The sequence below is a fragment of the Dermacentor silvarum genome, chromosome 4 (genome assembly GCF_013339745.2).
Source record: "Dermacentor silvarum isolate Dsil-2018 chromosome 4, BIME_Dsil_1.4, whole genome shotgun sequence".
Taxonomy (NCBI): Eukaryota; Metazoa; Arthropoda; class Arachnida; order Ixodida; family Ixodidae; genus Dermacentor; species Dermacentor silvarum.
The window spans coordinates 15,333,585-15,356,769 of NC_051157.2; the positions used below are offsets into that span (position 1 = coordinate 15,333,585).

Sequence of the window (23,185 nt, forward strand, 5' to 3'; positions counted from 1 at the left end):
GGCACGCACGAGTCGATACCTTATGCGGCTTGGTTCTGCAGTTTTCCACGAAACAGCTATTGTTCAGCGCTCCAGCGTGTACGTATGCAGGTACGTGCGTTTATAAGCGTACACATGCGACAACATGCGGTGTTTTGGCGCTGAGCGATCGAATCCGCGTCGCACGCGAATCAACAAACCCATGCAGTGAAGGCCTTCGGTGGGCGCCGGAAATAGCTGCGGTCTTGTTGATGCACTCGGTGTCGTTGGCGGTGCGTGCCACCGCAGCGGTGGACTCGCGAATGCTGCACGATGCGATGCCACTGGGTTGCGTGTTGTCCGCTCTTTGCTGCGCCGCTGCGTTTGCTCATCGCCAAAAGGCCAACTCGGCCGTCGCGCGGTGGGCGTGCGACTTGCAAAGCGGGACACGCGTGGCGCATGTTTTGCACAAGTGGCGCAACTATACAGTTATATGCCACTGCTGCATGCATACGAACGTGGACATATATATAAAATTAGATCTTTGTGTATGTAATGCTAATTTTACCCGCTATTCAGCGGATGAAATTAGTAGACTGGTTTTCCGTAAAATACACGCTGTCGTGTGCTAACCGCGGTGGTATATATATATATATATATATATATATATATATATATATATATATATATATTGGAATGATCGATACATGACTAGCTGTAGTACTGTTTGAAAGGAGGGGAAAACAGGAAGCCAATGTAGAACGGCTGGCCGTCCGGTCCGGGGGTAAGGGGTTAAGGGAATTAAAGATGATCGAAAAAGATAACCAAAGAAATTACTCCTTCTTCTATAGCCAAGGAAAGGGAGTAAATTTAAGTATGTAAGTTGTTTGAGAGCTATGCGTCTGTATACTGCATGCACTCATTTCAAACAGTGGCCAACGAAACTAGTTGCCGTTTCACCTCATTCTCTGATGACACAAGTTAAGAGGGGCAGTGAATTCGTGAAGAGTTTGAACAACGACTGCGACTTGATACCCATGCAGCCAGCTATAAACAGCTTCGGCCAAACAACAAGTGCCTGTTGCGAGTATACTGCTCATCTGTGGAATCGAGTGAATACATTCTGAAAGACTCTAAAGCATATCGTGAAAGAAGAACTCGATACAAGATGAATATATAAACCCTCTGTAAATGTAATTTGTCTTTATATAGCCCCCAGGCATGCACTGTCTTTCAAAGCAGGGCTTATGTCCTCGATTTATTATCTTTCTTTTTTTCTTTTACCTTGATTCGAATGTCCCTTTAAAAGCTTTTTCATCAGGGCTCAGATATTATCGAACAAAGGGACTGGGAGGTAATGGATACGCCGCAATTAGTTGCGCGCAAGCTTTGTTCACGCCTCCGGTTTTTTTTTATCCACAAGCAGGCCTCCTTTTGTATTTCTCTTCGTGTCCTTTTGTTTTGTCCATAAGCACAGGATGCGTCACTCCGTGAACGAGGTCAACCAAATTCCTTTCGGTCAATATGCTGGGCATTCGTGATTTCTTTAAAATTTTCCTTACAGCTTTATAAGGCACGCTAAGCACGCTTTATTGATCCTTTTCATAGACACGAATTATTTTGCTATTCACACGACGTTCTGGCATTTGCGCCCACGTGCAGGGAGAGATATTTTTCTGCACTTGTGCATTTTGAACGAGTTCGGCAAAGAATAGATAACTGCCAAATACATAGCTGCCAACCTGCGCTACTTTCATCATTTTTGCAAGTTTTGCTCCAGGCTCGCTAAAAAGCATCGTTCGGGCGAGTTAGACATTACGAGGAAAAATGGAAAGAGAACGCGCCTTGTAGGGAGTGTTACTTAGCCGTTCCAAAGAAAATGCTCATATGACGATGACAATCAACCCCATCATTATAATCATAAACACACATGCACGTGTTTACGCTCGTCTGCGGCCAAAAAATCACCTCTTCGTTTAAATTTTATCATGCCACGTACATGGCTAGTGCTATAATAGTCTGCCTATTTATAAACGGTGCGCAAATTTTCACGAATACTGAGGATCTACCGCGGCATGACATTAGCTATACCCGGAACCACCAAGTCATTTTCGTCAAGAGTGATGAACGCCTGCTGCGCAACACCTTCCACCGGCGTCGCTTGTCATCCTAATGTGCGGGCCGTGAACGAATGGCGTCGAATGTCGAAACGAAATTCGTCGACGTCTAAATAAATAGAGATCGCGCAAAATGACGCGTTGATATATAGAGTTCTCGAACCCGGCCGGGGGTGGCGTAAGCGTAACGGTAATCGATCATTGTCTGCTGCGCACATGCACTGCGCCACTGTTAGCGACAACGCCGTGTTTTACTTTCTTTCGTTTGTTTGCGTGGGCGTGTGCTTGTGGGCCTGTGTCCTTGCGTGTGCGTGTTGCAGATACAGAGAAATAAACTTTAAAAAAATTTACTTGCTATCCCGGTCCTGCGAAAGTGGATGTCAAGCAAGCTGTCACAGTAATGGTAGTAATGGTAATAATGATAATTTAGAGTAATGGGACTAATGGTAATATTGGCAGCATGCCGCCACGGGTCGTATTGACGTTTGTTTTTCCTTTTGTCGCTCCTCATATTCACGCTGCTCCTCGGGAATCCTAACTATGCGTTGCCTACCCATAGCGGTGCCGCAACAACAATGAAATCAGCTGCTAGGCTGATTATTTTATGTACGAAGGGCTAATGACGTCACTCACCACGTCCCAAGCTGCCGTCGCCGCGGCAGCTTGCGCGGCGGTAATCTTTACCGGCAAACGTATGCGGGGAGCGCTACGTGCTTCGCATTGTTATCAGGAGCGCCTTGTCATCAATGATGTGGTTTGGATACTTGTTTTGTGCTTGTTCTTCATTGAAACGAATGCTGGGCTGCGTGTTGTATGCGTGATACCAAAGAATGTATGCACTTCTCGCTTCAATAGCCGCAGTTTTTTTTTTTTTCTTTAATCGCTAATGCTGAGTCCATGGGGTTGCATAAACTTCGTCCTTCTGGCTTCAACTGGCTTTGTGACTTTGTAAATTGATAATCTTCAACAAAGTATTGCGGTATAACTGCGATAATCCGCAATGATTGTGCATGCATGGCTTATTTCTTTCGTGTGTTTAGAAAAATACAATTAGCACGTCTGAAGCCACAAGCACGGTGATACTCATATGGTAGCTGAACAATCACAGCGCCAGAGTTACCGCTATAATTTTCATACGAAACTGTATGATGTGTAATGCTCTTCAGGTGCTCGTGTGTGTCGTCTGCTGCGTGTCATATGCTGTGTGACCTGTTCTGAAGTACAGTTTGTCTCATTGCTCAAGTATACGCTCCAACCGGTCCCCAGTTATAAGATTAGCGTACGGCCGAAGTAACGCACGGGCTGTTCCAATAGGGTGCTTGGAGCAGCGGTTCCATGCAAGTGCTTCTGTTCTCGCAATTGAAAGCGTAGAAGCCTAATAGGAACCTGAAAAAAAAAATGGTCGAAAGCGAGAGAGAGAGAGAGAGAGAGAGAGAGAGAGAGTAAAAGGACTGTCCAGCGCCTTCTGTTACGCACGTAACGCATGCTTTTCCACAGTGGTTTCAATCACGCCGGTGCAGATACCTTCGCTGTTTAATGGTCTGCATGGAGATGTATTTATGGTGGGTGGGGATGCATGTGGAATCTCTCGTCGGTCGTTCACCAAAACAAGTTCTACACCACTGTCAGCCTATAACATTATTGACGAGTTTGGAGGGTTCCAGTACGAGTGTCCGTTAAAACAATGAACGATCCTGCTTTTCTTCAGTGTTAGGAGCAGTTCTTGAACTTTCAACTTTAAAAAATTAAATTATATTATGGGGTTTTACGTGCCAAAACCAGTTCTGATTATGAGGCACGCCGTAGTGGGGGACTCCGGAAATTTACTTTCAACCTTAGTTTAGACATGGGGGGTACCGCGAAGATAGCCGCACTTCTTGCACAATACTTCCTTTAAAGCACTAAAAAATGACGCTGTTCGGGCAATGCAAATTGGTCCGGTGCAAAATTCAGGCCGCTTTGGCATGCCGCTGCCACTGGCGCAGCTGCATTAACACAGGCCCGACAACGTGGGGTCGAGTCGGTTTGTCGGGTCCAGATCAATTTATCGGATGCAAATGGCGACAGGGTCTGGCTGTAGGAGAGACGAGGCGGGTTGAACCAGCCACCCTGCGCTGGGTTGGTTTAACTTGATCGACCTGCTTGGCGAGATTCATGTAAACGTGGTCGTGCCGATTTGGGTCGATGCGACTGCTGACTCGACGCGTTCGCGTCGACTAAGCAGTCGCATAACCATCTTCATTTAGATGGTCAGCAGTCAGCAGTCGCATAATCATCTTCGTTTAGCTGTACTCGACGCGTTCGAGTCGAGTACATAGTAAACGAAGATGTTTATGCTGCGCGCGTGCCAGTCGAACCACAACTCGCATGCACAGTAACCCACCGCTTAACAATATAACAGGTGCGGTTGTGATAAACAGATCCATTACACAGTTATAGGTGAACGAGAGTCCAGTTCCGGTGTGTGCTTGCGCAGTAGTTCCTAAGGCTTTTCTGCGCATGCCCACACCAGGCGCTATATATATACAGTGAAACCACAATCCAAGACGTTAGGCTGCGACGTTGGAAGCTCACTCATATACGGTTACCTGATGTTTTTACTTTTTCCTAATTGCATGTCATTTAGTTATGTTATTCCCCGTGAGCAGCCCTATAGCTTGCACCGGGAAAATAGAAACGCAAGCACACAGAGAACCTGTTCTCACGTTTCGCTGCTTGTGGTCAGCGTTCAGACAAGAAAACACGTCATCAAAGCGCTATATTACTACGTCATGCACCGTCCTAGCAGGGCCGGCAAATAGGTTGCGCGACCAAGCACTAATGGAGATTAAAAAAAGAGATACAGGAGGAGGTCAGACGGAGACCAGCCGAGCGCGGTCAACATGTTATTTCTGTTAGCATCGGGCGGTGTCGGAACACACGCAACACAACCTGCTTAAGGAGAGAGAAAGTAGATAGGGAAAACGCAAGGTAGTGCGATGTCAATGCGAGGGTATCAACCCAAAGCATCGATCTCCTGCCTACTATAGGCGCTGGAGAGGGGATAATCCCGGCCTAGTAGCGCGGCAAGATAGACGCGCGGCACGCGAGTGTTGGAGGGAGCCAGCGAAGTGGAGGGCATATCGCGTGAGAGAGAATTGGGCGGCGGTCGGCGTCGGCCGAGCGTGTCGACCCACTGTTGAGGAGAGGCGCCACGTTTCGCGTGCGCGGCTAGCCTCCCCCATCGGCTTCCGTTATGAGGTGGAGTATGTCGAGCGTGACAACAGGTCCGCCGAGCGCCGCCGACGCGAGGTCAAGTTCAGCACCCTGCCTGCCGGCGCCGACGGTCAGCGACGTTGCGAGCTGCTCGCCCAGGAAGAGACAGCTTGAGGTCACGTGAAAACACTCTTCCTGTGGTAAACTAAATTTGAGGGGGAGAATGCTGTTCGTCGTTCGCATGCAGCTTCATTAATTTTGTTATTATTATTGTTTTTTTTTTAATTTGTGGTTGTTAGAAGAAAAAGCGTAAAATTCTGATGATCGCACCTTAAGGGCCTGACCGACGACTGGCGCGTGAACATTGGCCAGTACGGAGTTGTAATGATAGGGTAAAAAGTGGACAAGGACAAAGTATTAATGATAAGGATTATAGGATAAAGTGTAGAGACGGGAATAATGGCGAGAAAAGGAGGAATTATTTATAACATCTACTTATGTCCGACCTTTCGAAACTGTTGCACACCCTTACTCTGAAAAAAAAAAAGATGAACAAATGTGCAGGCGCATTTATTTCACAGCTTACTAACCAGAATAACGAAATTGCCGTGATTCACCGAGAACAGTGTGATGGGCGCGTTGCTTCGATCATAACGCGACTTATATACCGTAGTATACGGACACATGTTCTTCGCGTACCAAAAAACTGTGCTCACCAGCATCGAGGTGGAGAAGGGTATAAACTTTCATCGAGTTCTTGCTAAAAATCAATGTAACGTATCACTTCACAAATCATCATCCCCCATTCAATTAACAATTTATAGCTCTAAAGAAGTTGGCGTCATTTTATGCTTAATGCCAACATATACAACCCTCAATAAATCCATCAATCACTCAATCATTTAATTTTAACATGCCGCCAACATATACAACCCTCAATTAATCCATCAATCAATCAATCATTTAACTTTAACGTGCCGACATGCAGCCGATGCCAAAGTAAGCAAGACCAAACGTACCTTCATCACATCAGGCTCAACGTGGCTTACACCAACTACTTAAATGAAAGCTTCTGTTATTAGATTCACCGATGTGTTCATTGAGCAGTGTTCGTGGGGACCTATGGCATGTTTTATGTCATGACCGTCGTTAGAGTCATCAGACATGCAAAACCATGAAGGCTGCGCTGCATTTTTATCGCGACTCAAGCTCGAAGCTTCAGGACAGGATCTTGCATGGTCCGTGGAGAAATACTGCTTGCGTGTTGTGCGCAACAAAAGAGCTTCTGATGCTTATTTAAAACGTACTACAAGCCTTAATGAGACTTTATGTACAGTTTGAGTGTTTATGCGTGACTGCGAGTGTATGTTCCGTTTGGGTGTTAGTGTAATCACTGTGTGCATCAAATTTTTCACCCAACACCTGGAGTAGCACACCAGGCTGTCAGCAAGGCAAACATTTCCAGCTTATTATTAAAAACAGCGTCTCCCTCTTCGTGTCCAAAAAGTAACGAGTGGATAAAGTCAAGAATGGATCCCTTTACTTTGGAGATTAGAATCCGCATGCACGCATATATATAGCTTTCGCTTTCAAGAATGGTAACTGTGCGACATTGACCGGCTATATTCACTCACTGTGTTTGCTATCAATTGACAGGCCGGTGCCTGCAGTTTTTTTTTTTTTTTTTGCGAACTGCTTGAGCGTTTGAACTAATTTGCGAATACGGTTCCTCGATCAGCTCGCTTTATTATGAATGCCTGTTACCGTCTGCAGATCAAGCAAAACTCGCGTCATAGAAATCCTGCTGGATACTATGGCCAGTTCAGCTTGACGTAACGCACATCAGCTCCGAAAAGGAACTTACATCTGTTCACGTGTGCACTAGTTAATATTCTAGTGACTGCGACGTTGTTATAACACCAAAAATGTCAGTATATAGGAGTGATAAGATTAACTTTGCCAGGCAATGTTGATGATATCGCACATGCTACATATTCTTTTGTCGTTTACAGCTATAACACCGAACTAACTGATACTGAATCTCTTGCTTGGCTTATCTTCCCATGCCCACTGAGTATACTTCGGCCCCCAATGTTCAGCAACTTTCGAGGAAACAGCCTGCTCTTGTTTTCTCGACACGACGTCCCTTGAAGTACAGTATCAGCGCACGAATAAATTTGTTGCATCTATACGGCTAGATAAATGAGGAGAATAAGAAAGTAAGAATTAAAAAAAAACAGAAAGCGTGATACTTCTGCTACGCAATTCACCGCAGATTTCTCGCCGCAGCTGTCCTCGAGGGTGCGTGTGTGCAGAAACGAGCAGGCCGCGCTCGGCCATTCTTTATTTATTTTTTTTAATTCTCATTTCTCTTTGGCGTTCACACAGCGTGCACGCTTATTCAAAAATGAAATGGTCCGGCTCGAACAGCTACAGTTGCCGCAGTGCGGAGTCACACCGCAAACCGGGCGCGCGCGGATCCAACGGGATCTCGAGACGCACCGGTGCGAATCGGGAGGCAGTTCGCGCGCCGTCAGTCGCTTGCGGCGCACGCACGCGTCGCGTGGTCTGCCACGCGCAGCTGCCGTCAGGATGTTGGGCCCCCCTCTCAACTCTTCGCCTAACTCAAACCCTGACCCCCAGAGCAGTGACGGGCAAAGGGCCCTGGCCTCCACCTGCTTTGTAGAGCCACTCGGCGCGACCAATGCCCGGCCACTCTTTTCTTATTTTCTGCAGAGGACAGACAGTCCTCGGTTGGCCATCTGGGAAGCACGAGTACAAGCGACCCGAGGCTGCGACTCGCATCCGGTCGAGGAATTTTGCGCCGCGTTGAATGAGAAAGCTTCCGTGCTTGTATTGGGTCCACGCGTTGACACATTGCTGCGGGATTCGCTCGAGCGTGCACTCGCCGCGTCGTGTCGGGAGCAGCGCCACATGTGCTGTCTTGACTTTAAGAAGTTTGTACGGAACAAAGTCTCTGAAAGTATGCTTTGTCTTTGCTGTATACCGCGCTCGCTCACTCATGGCAGAATGGGGGGGCCGCATTGCTCTGCAAGTGTTAACAGCGTCCAACATTGCGCACTCTCTTATGTATATTTGTTTATTCGAAATGGCTTATAGGCCCGAGGAATGGGCATTGGGTAAGGGGAGCTTCAAAATAAAATTCAAAATATGCTTTTTAATGCGTTATCATTAGGAGTGTCAAAGTGAAAAAAGTATTGCGTGCGTGCGTGTGTGTGTGTGGCACCCTGTGTGTTTATATATATATATATATATATATATATATATATATATATATATACAGGGTGTCCCAGCTATCACGCTGCACAATTTAAAAAAAGAGGAACGGCGTTACGCGAAGCAAACCCAGTGCGTATTGTTTCCAGTGCAGTGGAGTAGCCGCCAGTAATTTTTTTCGTTACTGAGGTTTAATTCGGTAATTGTAATTTATTATCTAACTCGAGGAGTACTGTCCTAATTATCAAAGTGTCAATGAGAAAATTGTAGAGCAACATGAAAAACTCCCGATACAGCTTTCTGTTGCTCAATACGTGCTACATAAATGTGTTTTTCCGAGCGTGAAAGATGCCCGCGAATACACGCAAAGCGCCTCGAGCGGCCCGTCGCACGGTAATTCTGCGTGTATTCGCGGGCATCTTTCACGCTCGGAAAAACACATTTATGTAGCACGTATTGAGCAACAGAAAGCTGTATCGGGAATTGTTCATGTTGCTCTACAATTTTATTGCGATAGCAATTATATGGACACTTCAACCGGATTTCTGCCGTCGCCGTCGCCGTCGCCGTGAGGTTCCGTATAGATAAAATCTTCGCCGCGCGCCGTATGCCCGAGCAGAAGCGTGCGGGGACGCGCGCTATCACGGAGAGCGAACGCACTCAATCTCCCACGCGCAAGCAAGGAAGCGGGAAGCCAGCGCCGGAGGGAGCGGGGGGGGGCACTTCTACTCTGCCAACAACCGCGCTCGTCGCTCGCCCTCACCGTCTCTTATCTCCACACGGCTCTGACCTTTATGCGCTGTGCATTCGCCGCTCAGTTTCCGTTGAAGCGATAGACCGCACGTAGTACCTTCTCCCGCTGCGGCGATTGCGCTTGCTGCCAGCGTTTTGACAGTCGTTGTCTGCAGTCATTCAGTGTGATCTATTCATGTTTGCTTGTGCGCGCTCACACCACGCTTGTTCATTCAGTTAGTAATAGTCGGGTCACATTTTCCAACGCACGCTACACATGCAATGCTGCCCGGATCGGCAGTGCAGCGCTACAGCTGTGTCCCTTCGCACGCGCTGCCCACGGGAAGCGCTTCTCATCAACACCACCGTTTCACACGCGCCTTCTCGTGGTCATCGATTCTCTCTTCATGTCGGTCTACTTACGCCGCAGCACACCTGCTTACTTAATCAGCTCATGTTTACTACAATTCATATTGCTACCAAAGCCGCTCACCTTATACTTCGTATGACATTGCTGTGTTGCTATCGCATTCATTGCTTCGCCCTTAGGGCGAAACTGTGACGTTTTTCTCATTGACACTTTGATAATTAGGACAGTACTCCTCGAGTTAGATAATAAATTACAATTACCGAATTAAACCTCAGTAACGAAAAAAATACTGGTGGCTACTCCACTGCACTGGAAACAATACGCACTGGGTTTGCTTCGCGTAACGCCGTTCCTCTTTTTTTAAATCGTGCTGCGTGATAGCTGGGACACCCTGTATATATATATATATAGACGGTGGTCTGCTCCGGACCGCCGTCAGTTGCAGTTCGCTCCTCGCACAACGTGTGTCGAGTGAGATCCTGCACAAACGCTTGGTAATGTGGTGAACGCGGTTTAAATTATCGATCCGGTATCTCAAAGGTGTGCGACGTAATGCTAACGCATTTCTCTCGAATTTACCACTAGATCGCCACTGAAGGTTTTTTTTTTTTTATCTGAAGAATGGCCGGCACAATTAAGGCCGACAACTTTTAAATGGTGGCTTCTGCGTTTGAATCGGCACACGAACTTGCGTTAATGCGTTGCTTATGATCGATCCATAAAAATCCACTGACACTTACAATCCAAAATGTGCTTTCTCTTCAGTCCTCGTATGTCACCGATGTTAATCTTTACCGCGTTTAAAGATCAATCAAGACATGATGTCAGAACAAAGCAGCCATATTTTTAGGGTACTAGCGACAATATGATGCTACAGAAGGTGACGGGGTGGCTGGTAGTACAAGTCGCTTACGGCATCATTCACTTCGATTTAGCAAAACCTTGGAACGAACTTTCATACTTGACTGATCGAGTAAGTGAAGATGACTATTAAAAATTCCTCTCTCTTTCTCTCTCCCTCTCTTTCTGCTTGCATGCGCACGCGTGCGCTTATGAAATGCGGGAAAGGCAGGACACAAGGGTCGAATTAACAAAGCGTTTTGTTCTTAACTGCGCTTCGCCGTTGGCCGGCTGCCTTTGTTAATAATATCTCTAATGTAACGATTTGACTGCCAGTTGCTCTCATACGAACAGTACTAACTTAAAAATTTTGTGGCCGAGGTTTGGTCGATTTTCAACCATGGATGCAGTCGTCGTGTTAGACACCGAGCAGCCGTGTATTTCAGTATCTCTTAGTTCTCGTTTCTTCCGTTTCCTTTTTTTCCTTTTATTATTGTTATTCATTTGCTCCACTCGGTAGCCCTTATATAGCATATAACTTTGTGGTCCAAAATAGACGAATAAAAACCTACCGCATGGTTCACTTGGCGCGCTTCCCACATGCTCATGGTCCGCGCGCAATGCGCTCTCTACGGTCCGGTCTCTTTCGTGAACTTCACATCAAATGTGAAAGCCTTTTTTTACCGCGTTATTTTTTAGTGTTCTTATCCTTTCTTTCCTCTCTTTTATTTTCTTTTCCTTTTGTACATAAAAGCGGTACATGCAGCGCTCGGTTACACGATAGCATAATCACCGAACTCGCGTGGCGCGAGGTTGGTGAGAGTGCCTGATAGCCGGTAATGAAAAGATGCTGTTCTTTTGCGCGCTTCCGTGCACGCTCTCTCGAGTTTCTCTGTAACATGTCGTTAAACGTTCCAACGTTTGTCGGACCGGCCTGGTAACAAGCTCTTGTATGAATGATCGTTGCTCTTTATTTGACTTATTCGTTTACACCAACAGCTAAAACCGTTCATGCCACTGGCAGTATCTTGATTGATTGATTGATTGATTGATTGATTGATTGATTGATTGATTGATTGATGAACGAACTGGACAGGATGAGCAAATAAGTGTTCGGGCGGGTTGGTGAGCATAAGTATCGATCGGTGGGTGTGGTGAGTAAGTAGGTGGCATTGTGAGTTAGGCACTGAAGAAGGGTGTCGGTAGGCAAATTGTTTGTTGGCATGCGGCCTCATTTCGGTAAGATTACAAAATCCTTTTTAAACCAAAAGTTCTCGCTACCAAATGGCATCGTTACCGAGGCTTTGCAACTTTCTCTTCGAATTGAATCAATGTTTTCATGGGTTCATGGACGACATTTGCTTAGTGCACATTGCACAATTTGCTTGGAGTTGAACATTTGTGCGCTACATTGAAAAAATAAAGGAAGCGCATTATAATCAACCATCTCAACATTTTCATTACATTGTTACAGTGTTGCCATTGCAGTACGTGTTACAGTGTTAGCATTTTGGTGGATATTGCGTTACATATATTTGATTTAGTGACCGATTCGAGGCAGAAAGGCGATTTGAAGGTACTGCGGGCTTCATAGTTCGAATGAGATTTCAGCGGATGAAGGTGCTTATATAACGAAATAGAAAGGATCCTAACAGTATTTTCAGTGGAGAATAATTGCGCTTATCATACATTTAGATGACTAGAAGTAAGCTAGAGATACCCCTGTATAACCATTAGAAGTAAACATTTGTAAGTGAGCCCACTATTGAAGGTAGTCGAAGTAAATGATATCAGCGCAACGGAGATATCAAAATGCCGTAAGGCTAATAGGTGGTGTGGTCTAGTCCCTGAAACGGTTTTTCTATACATCCCCAAAGGCGATCCGTCGATTTCGATAGCAAATTAGTAAACAGCTAAACAATAGTAGTTTTATCGGCCGTATAAACTCGTAAACATTCGCTTACTAACTAATTTAACAAGCATGATGTCACGGGTGCACAACCAGACATGAACATATCTCACTCGATGACCGCCGAAACTCGCTGTCAAAACACTGGAGTGAACAAGCGCGGCAGCAGCGATGTAATTGACCTTCGTGCTGCCTCTCGCTTCAACGCAAACTAAGCGGCGAAAACACAGCACACACCAAGCTATCAGCGAAATGCGCCTGGAGTGTCCATATAATTGCTGTCGCAATAAAAACAACCAAATGGCGTTGCGATCCGCACTGCTCATTCCCGAGTGTCATGGCCGCCACGGCGCAAATGAGCCGTACGGCACGTTGCGAAACTTAGTAGCCGTTAATATGCCCAATGTTCCCGATTCGCGAACAATTGGTGCCGCGAATTGATAGGGTTTTACCGTAGTTTCTTCCTATTGGTTTCTGGGCCCCTTTAATATAGCAATGCTAAAATCCCCTCAAACTGCCCCTTGTACGGCTATGACTGTAAAATTGAACACGGAAATAGAGGAAAGTGCATAGAGGAAAGCGCTCCGATTGGGATATCAACTCAACTGATTTATGCATCCTAAATTAATTTTTCTCACACATATGATCAGTTTAACAAATTTCCTATCATTCGCCGCAGTTGCTAAGTGTCTATGGCGTTCTGCTGCTGAGCTCGAGGCCACGGATTCAATTCCCGGCAGCCGCATAGCGACAACCGTAATGGAACAAAGAATGTGTACCATGCTTTGGGCGCACGCTAAAGAAACACAACAAGCCCTCCACCACGGCCTCCCTCATAACCCACGGTGCAGTTTGTGCATGTTAAACCGCACAGTATACTATTTAAATATTCTATTGTTCACACTAGGAACGACGTGTATATGACAGCAATCAGCATTTATGCCAAAAGAATTTTACTGGCGGTAGCCTGCAGTAAGTTGGCATGAAAACGTCGTCTGTACGTACGTAGCAGGCGCCTGTAGAGCTGGCTTCTCCACATTAAGAGTTCTTGCGGGGGGAAGCCCGCTTCGCTGAGCACTTTCGTATCGAAACCGATTGCGCCTTTGGTGCAAGTATTTACGCGTGCGTGGAGCACATGACGTCATACTTTGTTAAATGCCCCACTTGCTCTAATGAAACATACAAATTGCTTTCAAAGCCAAAACATAAATTACACTGTCCTGGCAGTCAGAACTTTCTGAAGTTCAGATCCATGATCATGTATTACATCGTTACGCCATAAAAACTCGCATTGCACAATGAATGTTTCTACCAAAGCTTTAAATTATGAAAAATAAAACGCTTCAAAATGTACATGATTCAATTTTTTCACAAGGTCAGAAATAGTTTACACAGAGAAAGGCCTTGACACGTGTTGACAGAGCAGGAAAGAAGAGACTACGTGCCGTGTTTGCGTTAATGCATTTAGACGAGCTTTCTCTCTCTCTCCCTCTCTGAAGACTTTCGTACATTCAAACTCAACGGAAGTGTATCTAGGCTCCAGAAATTAAGACATATGTAATGATAAAGATTCTTAATGAAAGACCACGAGACATATGGAATGCGGGAAGCAGCTGCTTGAAAGGTCGGCAGCGTGTTCAGTCTCGCCGCAAACACGTTTAAACTTGGACAGTGCGGCTAACGTCAATGTATGCGCATGTAAATTGTATTCTAAAGAAAGAAAGAAAGAAAGAAAGAAAGAAAGAAAGAGTGACGGATGTTAAATGGGGTTTAACTGGAGAGGTTGCAAGAAATACGCCTCCGGCTACTCCATCTCACTTCTATGAATAACATAGGTTTGCTTTAACAATAAATAAATAAAGAAAAATACTGATGACAAAAAGTATTCTTTAATTGTCACACCTCAACGCTATAACAAATACAAGCGGTGAAGACAAAAATGGTTTTAAAAATGGCGGAAAATTAACTGCGGAGACGAGTCACTGCATAATATCGCCCTTATTATTTTGAGCGCATGTTCGTATATATATTTCACTGCACTTAAAGCTGTCCTTTCAAGGCCGCTAGCTGGCCATGGTCCAAGTATCGTCCCGAGTGATGATTGTCCGGAGCCCTAAGCTTGAAGCGCAGCTTTTGTTTTTGCTGGGCATGCAGGGGACAGTCCAACAACACGTGGGCTCTCTAAGTGCATTTCTAAATCGGCAAGAAGGAAAATTCAGCTACACCGGGCCCCCGTCTCGAAGCGAAGGCGCTCGAAAATTCCCGCGGCCGCTTCCGTAAGCGGTAAACACGCGCGCACACAGTCGGTTTTCCAGCCTGTCCGCGCGCCCCGCAAGCAGAGAGCCGTACCCGGTCGGGGATTTCAGATCGATGTCTTTTCCGTTCGACGGCCTCTGCTTTAGTGCGGGGCATCAACCAGAAGCAGATGATTGGTTCGCGTGCACGCGCTGTGTACCGAAGTCTCGCGGCGCATTTGTTGGTTCGTAGAAGTCCCTCCGGGGCTTGCGCTGCTGCTCGCGTGACGAGCGGCGCCGACGTTTTGTTTTGTTTTGTTCTTAGCCGTCGTTTGTCGGTGCAAAAGCTACGCTTCGCTACCTCAGCTCGTTTTCTCGAACAATTATTCATACAGCAACCCAAATGAGCAGCGTTCGGGTGCAATGCGTTCCTGCGTTTTGGTTGTGTTGAGTTTGGCGCGTGTGGGAACGTTGCTTTGTCGTACGCATTCAGGACTATCATCATCATCATCGTCGTCGTCGTCGTCGTCGTCGTCGTCGTCATCCTATATTTATGTCCACTGCAGGATGAAGGCCTCTCCCTGCGATCTCCAAATACCCCTGTCTTGCGCTAGCTGATTCCACCTTGCGCCTGCAAATTTCGTAACTTCATCACCTCACCTAGTTGTCTGCCGTCCTCGACTGCGCTTTCCTTCTCATCCATTCTGTAACTCTAATGATCCACCGGTTATCCATCCTACGCATTACATGGCCTGCTCAGCTCCATTTTATTGCGAGAGCAATTATATGGACACTCCAAGCGTATTTCTGCCGTGGGGGTCGCCGTCGCCGTGAGGTTCCGTATAGAGTCCAACGGCGATGAAATCGTCGCCGCTCGCCGTATGCTGTGTGTGCGAGTGAAAGCGCGCGTCCCTCGCGCGCTTTCACGGGGAGCGAACGCATGGCGGAGAGCAAACGCGACTTCTTCCGTCGCGCGAAAGACCGTGGGGGGACGGGAGGCAGGGAGGAGAGGCGACGTTTAGCTGCGGCACCAAATGCGTATTTATATAAAAACGTTGCGAAGCGAGAATGTGGTACAAGACAGTTTTAGTTTGGCGTGTTTACCGCAATTGCGGGCTTAACGAATAGCGGGATCGAAATGCGCATGCGCAGAACGCTAACCGTTGACGCTACCGTCTTTGCGTGGTTTACGTAGTTTACGTAAAACGTGGCGGCGGTCCCGCCCGCTTCGAACTGAATTTGGCGCTGTTTTTGTAGAATTCACTTCGTTCGTAGCAAATGACTGCGTAAACGGCATGCCGCTTCGCCGAGAGAGTGTTATGGCTAACCTTGAGGAATTTTCGAGATTGCTTCTCGTTTCCAACGCGCCTAAGCCTAACGAGAGAAATTTTCTCTGAGATGCGAGCGCCACTTATCGGTAAAGTCAGGAGATATGCATAACGACGGCATATGGCCTCGGAGATCGGAAAATTTCGGAGGCTGCGGTAGACGCTTGTACTGCTTGTCTGTTTCGCTGCAGATCGGTGGACATGGGAGGTAAAAATACAACGCGCTCCTGGCTTCCATTGCGCTGCCTATCGAACTTTCCGGCCGCACACACAAATAGAATTAGGTGCCCTATGTATGCGAAATTCAAAGCGTAATGGAATAGCCTCCCGCACGTAAACTACCCCAGGTAGCACAAACCCATCTAGAAGACGTCTACATTTGGGCTTGTTCAAGCCAAGAGGTTGTCTACTATCCGGCTTCTACAAGCCGAGTAGTAGCCTTAGAACTCCACAAGCACTCCTGAAGCCAAGCTAATGCTCCCTCCGTATTCGTCTTGGGGAAGTCTTGGCAAGCTGTTCGTTAGACTATCTGTAGAACTTTCGTATAAAGGATTATTTTGCTTGCCGGAGAAATTATGCAATCCACCTTGCAAAAAAAAGGTTAAATAATGCATATGTTAACCATGCACTAATGCAGATCGCTGGTCCTGATATGCTTTTCTTCTAACCAGTCTTGTGATTCAGGATTTCTAACCAATGTAGATATATTGAATGTGACTGGCTTTAACTTCAAAACTAAAACACACCAAAGCTACTAAGCTGAAAAAGTTCAGTATAATGGTCTAAATGCATGCTTTTGCAAAGGCATAAATATTAAAAGGAGCCACATAGATTTCACAGTTTGTAATAAAATCTGTGAAGGTATAATGTTGAGAGGCCGTGTGCGACATGCAATTTCTACAGTGCTGTTCACTTGCAAAGTGTATTAATGTTCTTGCGAGTCTATTCACTTCGGAAGAATGTTATTTCAGTGCATAAATGACATTGTTGGCATATGTATGTATACATGTTTGCATGTCACAGATGGGCTCTCACTATTATACCTTGACAGATTTCATTACCAAACTATGGAATCTATGCAGCCTTTAATATTTATGCCTTTGGAAAAGCATGCATTTAGCACATAATACTGAACTTTTTTCAGCTTAGTAGCTTTGCGTGTTTTTATTTTGAAGTTAAAGCCAGTCGCATTCAATATATGTACATTTCCTAGAAATCCTGAATCGCACCACTGGTTCCAAGAAAACAATAGCAGTACCAGTGATCTGCATTAGCGCACAATTAATTTGGGTATACTGCTAACACAAGCAAAATTCATGCAGCACACAAGGGTGTTGAATGAGGCACATTGAAAAGACATCTTGTAAAATGCCTCTTCTGTAGCCAGCATTTCATAACAATGTTTAAGAGGCAGCAAAATTAGCAAAAAACAAAATTTTATTCTTGCAAATTATGTACATGTGCTTGTCCTGCTTTGATTCTGACTAAATATATACATAGGAAATGAATGGCATGTAATGCCGTGCACTGATTGACTAGACTGCATATATTATGGATTGCATGTCTAGAAAAACTGAACCCATATCTTAACAGAACTAAGGAGGAAGAAAGGCATGTCAGCTGGCGACAGGTCCAGTATCCTTTGATGCATCTGCGCCAGTCGAAAAAAGGGAAAAAAGACCAGACTCACTTATAGTAAGGCCAGTAAAAGCCAAATGCTTAGCATAAACATGACTAAGAAATAATCTCTACATATTAGAAAAATTAGCGAATACACTTTGTTTTCTCTCGGTGACTACTGTTAAGGGCATGTAATGCGCACACCACTTTCAAACATTATAGAACTGATGCACTCATGATGCATAGTTATACTTGTTTTAAGCCTGGCCTTTCAGTGGCTGTCCCCACAAGACTGAACAATGGCATAAAAGAAACAAATACAACACATAAAAAACTGCTTAAAATCTGCAGGCATAAGCATAGTGCCAGAAGACAGGTATAATTCATTCTATAATTTAAAATGCCTTTTCACGTTCACCTAAAGCATCTCCCATGTCCTTTTGCTGCCTGGAAGTAAATATTTATATCTTTCTTTTACACTGCATCATGTAAGCAAGTGGCCCTGAACGCCAACTCTACTTGGGGTTCCCAGAATTTATTGTCTAAAGTAAAATTCTTCAGAATGTATACAAGTTTCCCTATGGCCACAGTAAAGCATGATGTCACAACATCATGCATAGATGGTCGTTGGAAGTTATCTGGCGATTGAGAACAGACTGATATAAGTAGAGTTTAGAACGCCAAGACAAAATGTTAATCCCATACCATGCACTTCTGATCTAGAACCAACAGTCGATTTTAATGAGATGTAAACATGCTACATGATGCTGACTCAGTTAAAAACGTAAGTATATCTTAAATTTCTATATAAAATTACCTGAACACTAAGCTTAACGTAACGTGCTGGCTTTTTATCCGCTCGCAAACTGCAATTCTTCAACCAGGCAGTTGCTGCTTGGCGAATGGCATCGGTCATCACATTTTCCCACGTGGTATTGCTATGAATAGCTTCTGGAATACCAAACCATCTAGTCAAACAGTGCAAGTAGCACGTGTACACGGTATCAGCAGTTGTGGCTGATATCCGAACCATTGCTACATACGAACAGATTTGCAACTCGTAAATAAAATTTGTGGAACATCAGTTCTATGGAACTGCAAGGGGGAGGAAGGCTTATAAAAGAAAAAGATGTCCACCCGACTTAGCTACACTGGATGGATATTTTTTTTTCAAATGTGTTCATGTTTTTATTTATTTTTTTCATTCAAAATAGCATGTATTTTGTGAGTAAGAGTCACTGCACTTTATCTCTAGGCCCAGTCAAACAGCAGCCCTCTAATCTTACCTTCCATGACACTGTAGACATGCACGTCCCTGAAGCTCTTTTTCCGCCGCTGGCCTAGAGTCTAGCTTAAGTTTCCACCAAAACAGTCTGAAAATAGTGGGTAGGATGCCCGCAGTAAAGCTTCTTAAGTACCAGCCCCCATAACAGAGAGCCGTTGTGTCTGAAAAAAAAATTTGGAAGAGAACAAAAGGGATTCAAAGCCGAAAACACCAAATATACACACTGTGGATATTACAGTGGCTGCATGAAGGCGGGTATTAAATCCGCAGAAAAGGTAAGGCAGATGACACTAGATGATTATGCATTCCAGAGAAATTACTGCAGCAATATTTACACACAAAAACTGCCAAGATGTAAACAGCCATAGTATAAAAAAAGTATTAACTGAAACTACTGCGTATACAACTCAAAAACATGAAGCCACACAATTTCAATAAAACAATGAAGTCAATTTAACATGCATATAAAAGGCATTAGTTACACCTGGCACGAGTTATTATAAAAATGTGCTCATGTAGTCAATTAATAAAGCTTTTACTTACAAGGTGTCATCAGAATGCAGGATTGGAGCTCTGCTCGGATTCTAATGTGGTCACGTTTTTTTTGTTCACCAAAGGCAGCTTGTAATCAGCCACTGCCATTCTGCCAGTTTCGTTGGGAACACTGAGAGCTGCTAGGAGCCTTTCATCTTGACGTCTTATAGTCTTCCCATGTCTGTGATTAGTACGTGAATGTCTGAAAGCACCTAGAAAAGATAGACAAGAGCCATGCACACTTTGACAGCTTGGACGGTAGCTAATAACATGTTGCACGACGCAACTTCTACATGCATGAGTATACTCCTATATAGCTGCACATGTTCGATCCTGCTCTGCTCGTGTAAGTACTTCAAGTCCCATCCAAGCTTTTGGGAACTAGTGCCATCATTCCCTATCTGAGGTGCAACCTGGCTCAAGATTATGTCACTATGGTTGGTATTCTTCGCTGAAATCATGGCCTCACTGCACTACGGGTAGCATTCATCCATAGAAGTGCTTGCATTGGGCAGGCTGTCATACTTTTGCTGTTCAAGGCCTTGGGTACTACAAAAAATGAATCAAAGCGTATCTTATACAACGGGCAACAAGGGAGTTCGCACAAAGTCTCATTTTGTTTTTGTGCGCCGCTTTGCTTTTGGATAACGTAGGTACAGCGCAACAATTTTTGGAAGGGAAACAATTAGACAGGAAAACGCTGGTACAGCGTATCCGTTTCCTTACAAAAGTTGTTGCGCTGTACCTACGTTATTCAGTATGTACCAACTCGCCCAAATCAAGCTGTTGTTGCTTTGCATTTGTTCTTCACAAACTGAATGCAGCGGACGTATATAAAACGCACGTGCTTACGTCTCGATGCAATCAGTCGGGGACGCAGATATATTATTCGCATAGTGATGCAGTTCTAAGACCATCAACGAAGTAATATAAGTCAATAAGCGGCATAGCTCGCGTTTATATAATTACAGCACCAGCTTAAAACATTCGCAACTTTCGACCACGAGGAAACTAGGCGGCGATTCCGCGAGAAGTGGTTCCCGATGTAACAATTTTAGCACGGTCAGTCGATGCTAACGGCAGTGAATGATCCCACACCAACCAAAATGTAATCCCAACCTGACGAGCTTATATATAGTGTCCGTGACATCGGACGTGCCGCGAGGAAATTCGAAACAACAGCCGTTGCATGAGAAACAATCAACCAAGAGGGTCATGGTGCTACAATCGTGTGACAGAGCTTTCTAAAGAGAGAAAAACTTTAACCACTTACCAAAACGAAGCTGAGCCATCAACGCAGGAACACACAGAGAATGCGATGTACGCACGAAAGCGACCCGTTGAATCCTTTGCAAAGTGCGGGCGCGCGGCCATGCGCGACACTGCAAGCGCGAACGGAGACAATGCACGGCAACGGCAGCATGGCAGGCGCGGGAGCTAGCGTTGGAAGCGGCCAAGCCATAGTAGCGCACCAACTGTTGTGCCGCACCATGTTATACTAGCCTGTGAAACTTCGTTCAAAATGTTTTATTAAAGCTTTTACGAATTGTGTAATAACGGCACACATTTTATTGAAAGGTTTTGTTGTATTGCCATCACGGGCACACGAAACTATGGCGCGGCTTTCAGTTTGAGCTGACGCGGTAGGTTTGAATTGGCCATGGAGGAAGGTACCTTCCTCAATGGCTGATACTTGGTACGCGCGCTGTAACCGTCTAACTAGCGGCCTATGCGAAATCGACTCGAGCATAAACCTTGCAGTACGCTGGTAATACACTGTTTTGTGCGGAGAGCTGTTATATGACGATACCATAACGATGTAATCATTCCACTGATGGTGCTGTCGAAGGAATCGTTGCAAGCTGGTAGTAAAAATGTGCGCAAGTTTTGCTTGCAAGACTTGGAGATTGACTTTAAAAACGTGTACCAGAGCCTGTACGTCTCCACCAGGTCTTACAGCAGAAGTCTTCAAGACTAGACATATAAGCTATACAGAAGACGTCTAATTTGGAGCTTAACTTAGCACTAGCCGTTTCAAGCTGGGTCAAGCCGAGTCAGGAAGGCTTGTAGCCGACTTTTGCTTCCTGGGCACACGTCATTCTCAGGTCGGACGGCACGCCGGATGGCCGTACCACGTTAGAGGGTCCGATGAAATTTGGCCTTCTTTGAGAGAATCAAAGTGTGGCTTCTGGCGTGTGTAGTGCTTGTTGCTGGGGCGATCTTTGAACAGAATAAAGCAAGGCGAACTTATCAGTGGGGATCACGCTAAAAATTGCGAAATTCTGTGTAAATAAATGTTTTCACTACTATACATGTTCTTCCTTTCTAACTCACGTTTAACCTAGATTGTTTTTCTAGCTCGTAATATAACGCTCTAGTGGGGTCGGTGTCATTATTTTTAATCGTGCCTTCTTGCAAAATCATCATGTGCTTAACGGGATAGCCTTAAGGGCCCCTTGTCACAGAAAATTAAATCGGCGTCGGCGTCAGGCGTAGGTGGCGCTGTCCGTTAGAGGAAATCAACCGACATTTATTCAGGTATATGTATATGCCATGCCTTGCTATATGACGTGCGTTTTTCGATGTATGCCTCCAGTGCATACATCGAAAAAGTTACGCGACGACACACGCGGGCGTATCATTCAAAAAAATTTAAGGAATTTTCTTGCAGGACTAACACCTACAAGCATTCTTTTTTTCCGCGAACTGTAAGTGAGTGGAATGGTCTCCCGAGTGATGTTGTGGATGCAGCAACAGTGCCTTCTTTTGTAGCGCAGCTGAAACAATTGTAACAACCTCCTCTTTTTTTTTGTCATCGTATCTGTTCTAATCCTTTTGCTGTTCTGACTTTGGCACATCTTTCAGTATATGTTCTGCATTGTGTAATTTATTTGTATTTCTCTAAATATGTTCCCAATTGTGTGTTCAGTGTTTTTCTTTTTTTTCTCAACACTTTTGTTTAACATTACAGTGTGCTATAATGTATTCTGTTCAACCAGAGAGACATTGTCTCACTGCCCACTCCTGCTTACGGCCTTATTCTAAGGCTAGCAGAAACCTTGTAAATAAATAAAATAAATAAATATACTGGTTATATTGACCTTCCATTCTATCGGTAAAGTTGCTCATACCTTGTTTTAAATTCTTCACAAAGTTATTCCTCGGGATTTTGAGAATGACAGCCCACAAACAAATGTCATGATACAAAACATCGACAGCGCATATCTTTCATGTGAAATCATCTCACACTGAAATAGCAAAAATACTAAACAATCAGAGAAAGCTGCAAAAGATGCAACTTCTTTGGCGCGGCTGTGCACTACCTACGGGAGCAGCCCACTGTGGTAATTTCCCTTAAACGGGGGAAGGGAGTACTCTGACCCCCCCCAGAAAGCTGCTGAGGGGGCTCCGGCCGCGGAGCCCTACCGTAGTCGGTGCCTATGCCCAGATGTCCTGCTCGCCGGTCACTCTGTTCAGGGTGGGGACCACCGCGGCGTTTTCTACTGCATCCAATCATGGCCCACAGCAGGGTTACCATGCTGCAAGCACACGAGCATACCTCTAGCTTCCAGTCCGCAGACGCAATTCGGGCTGACAAAATTACTTGGAGTGGCAGGGCTTAGCAAAGGATTTGGAAAGCTCACTTTTTCATTGTATAGTTTTGGTCAACCTTTGTTGTGACGTGATACCATCCTATACACGTTGTATGTTTTACTTGGAGGTATAGTACTGTAATTGTTGGCGCAGAAAGTGGGTGACGTGGATCACTGAGTTCTGGCACCACGCATGGCATATGCCGTAGTTGACTGATCTTTGACTTTCTTAA

General features: G+C 45.2%; 1 protein-coding gene and 1 long non-coding RNA gene across 21 annotated transcripts in view; one reads left to right on the forward strand and one right to left on the reverse strand.

Moving 5' to 3' along the window:
• LOC119449503 (uncharacterized) overlaps positions 1-23,185 on the forward strand; it is a 205,141-nt gene that overhangs the window by 20,941 nt on the left and 161,015 nt on the right. The gene's annotated exons all lie outside the window — the stretch shown is intronic.
• Positions 17,554-21,442, reverse strand: LOC119449504 (uncharacterized). The gene is made up of 3 exons (XR_005191215.2): positions 20,633-21,442; positions 19,369-19,571; positions 17,554-18,986 (listed from the first exon to the last, which is right to left on the reverse strand). It is a non-coding gene; the product is annotated as an uncharacterized LOC119449504 (long non-coding RNA).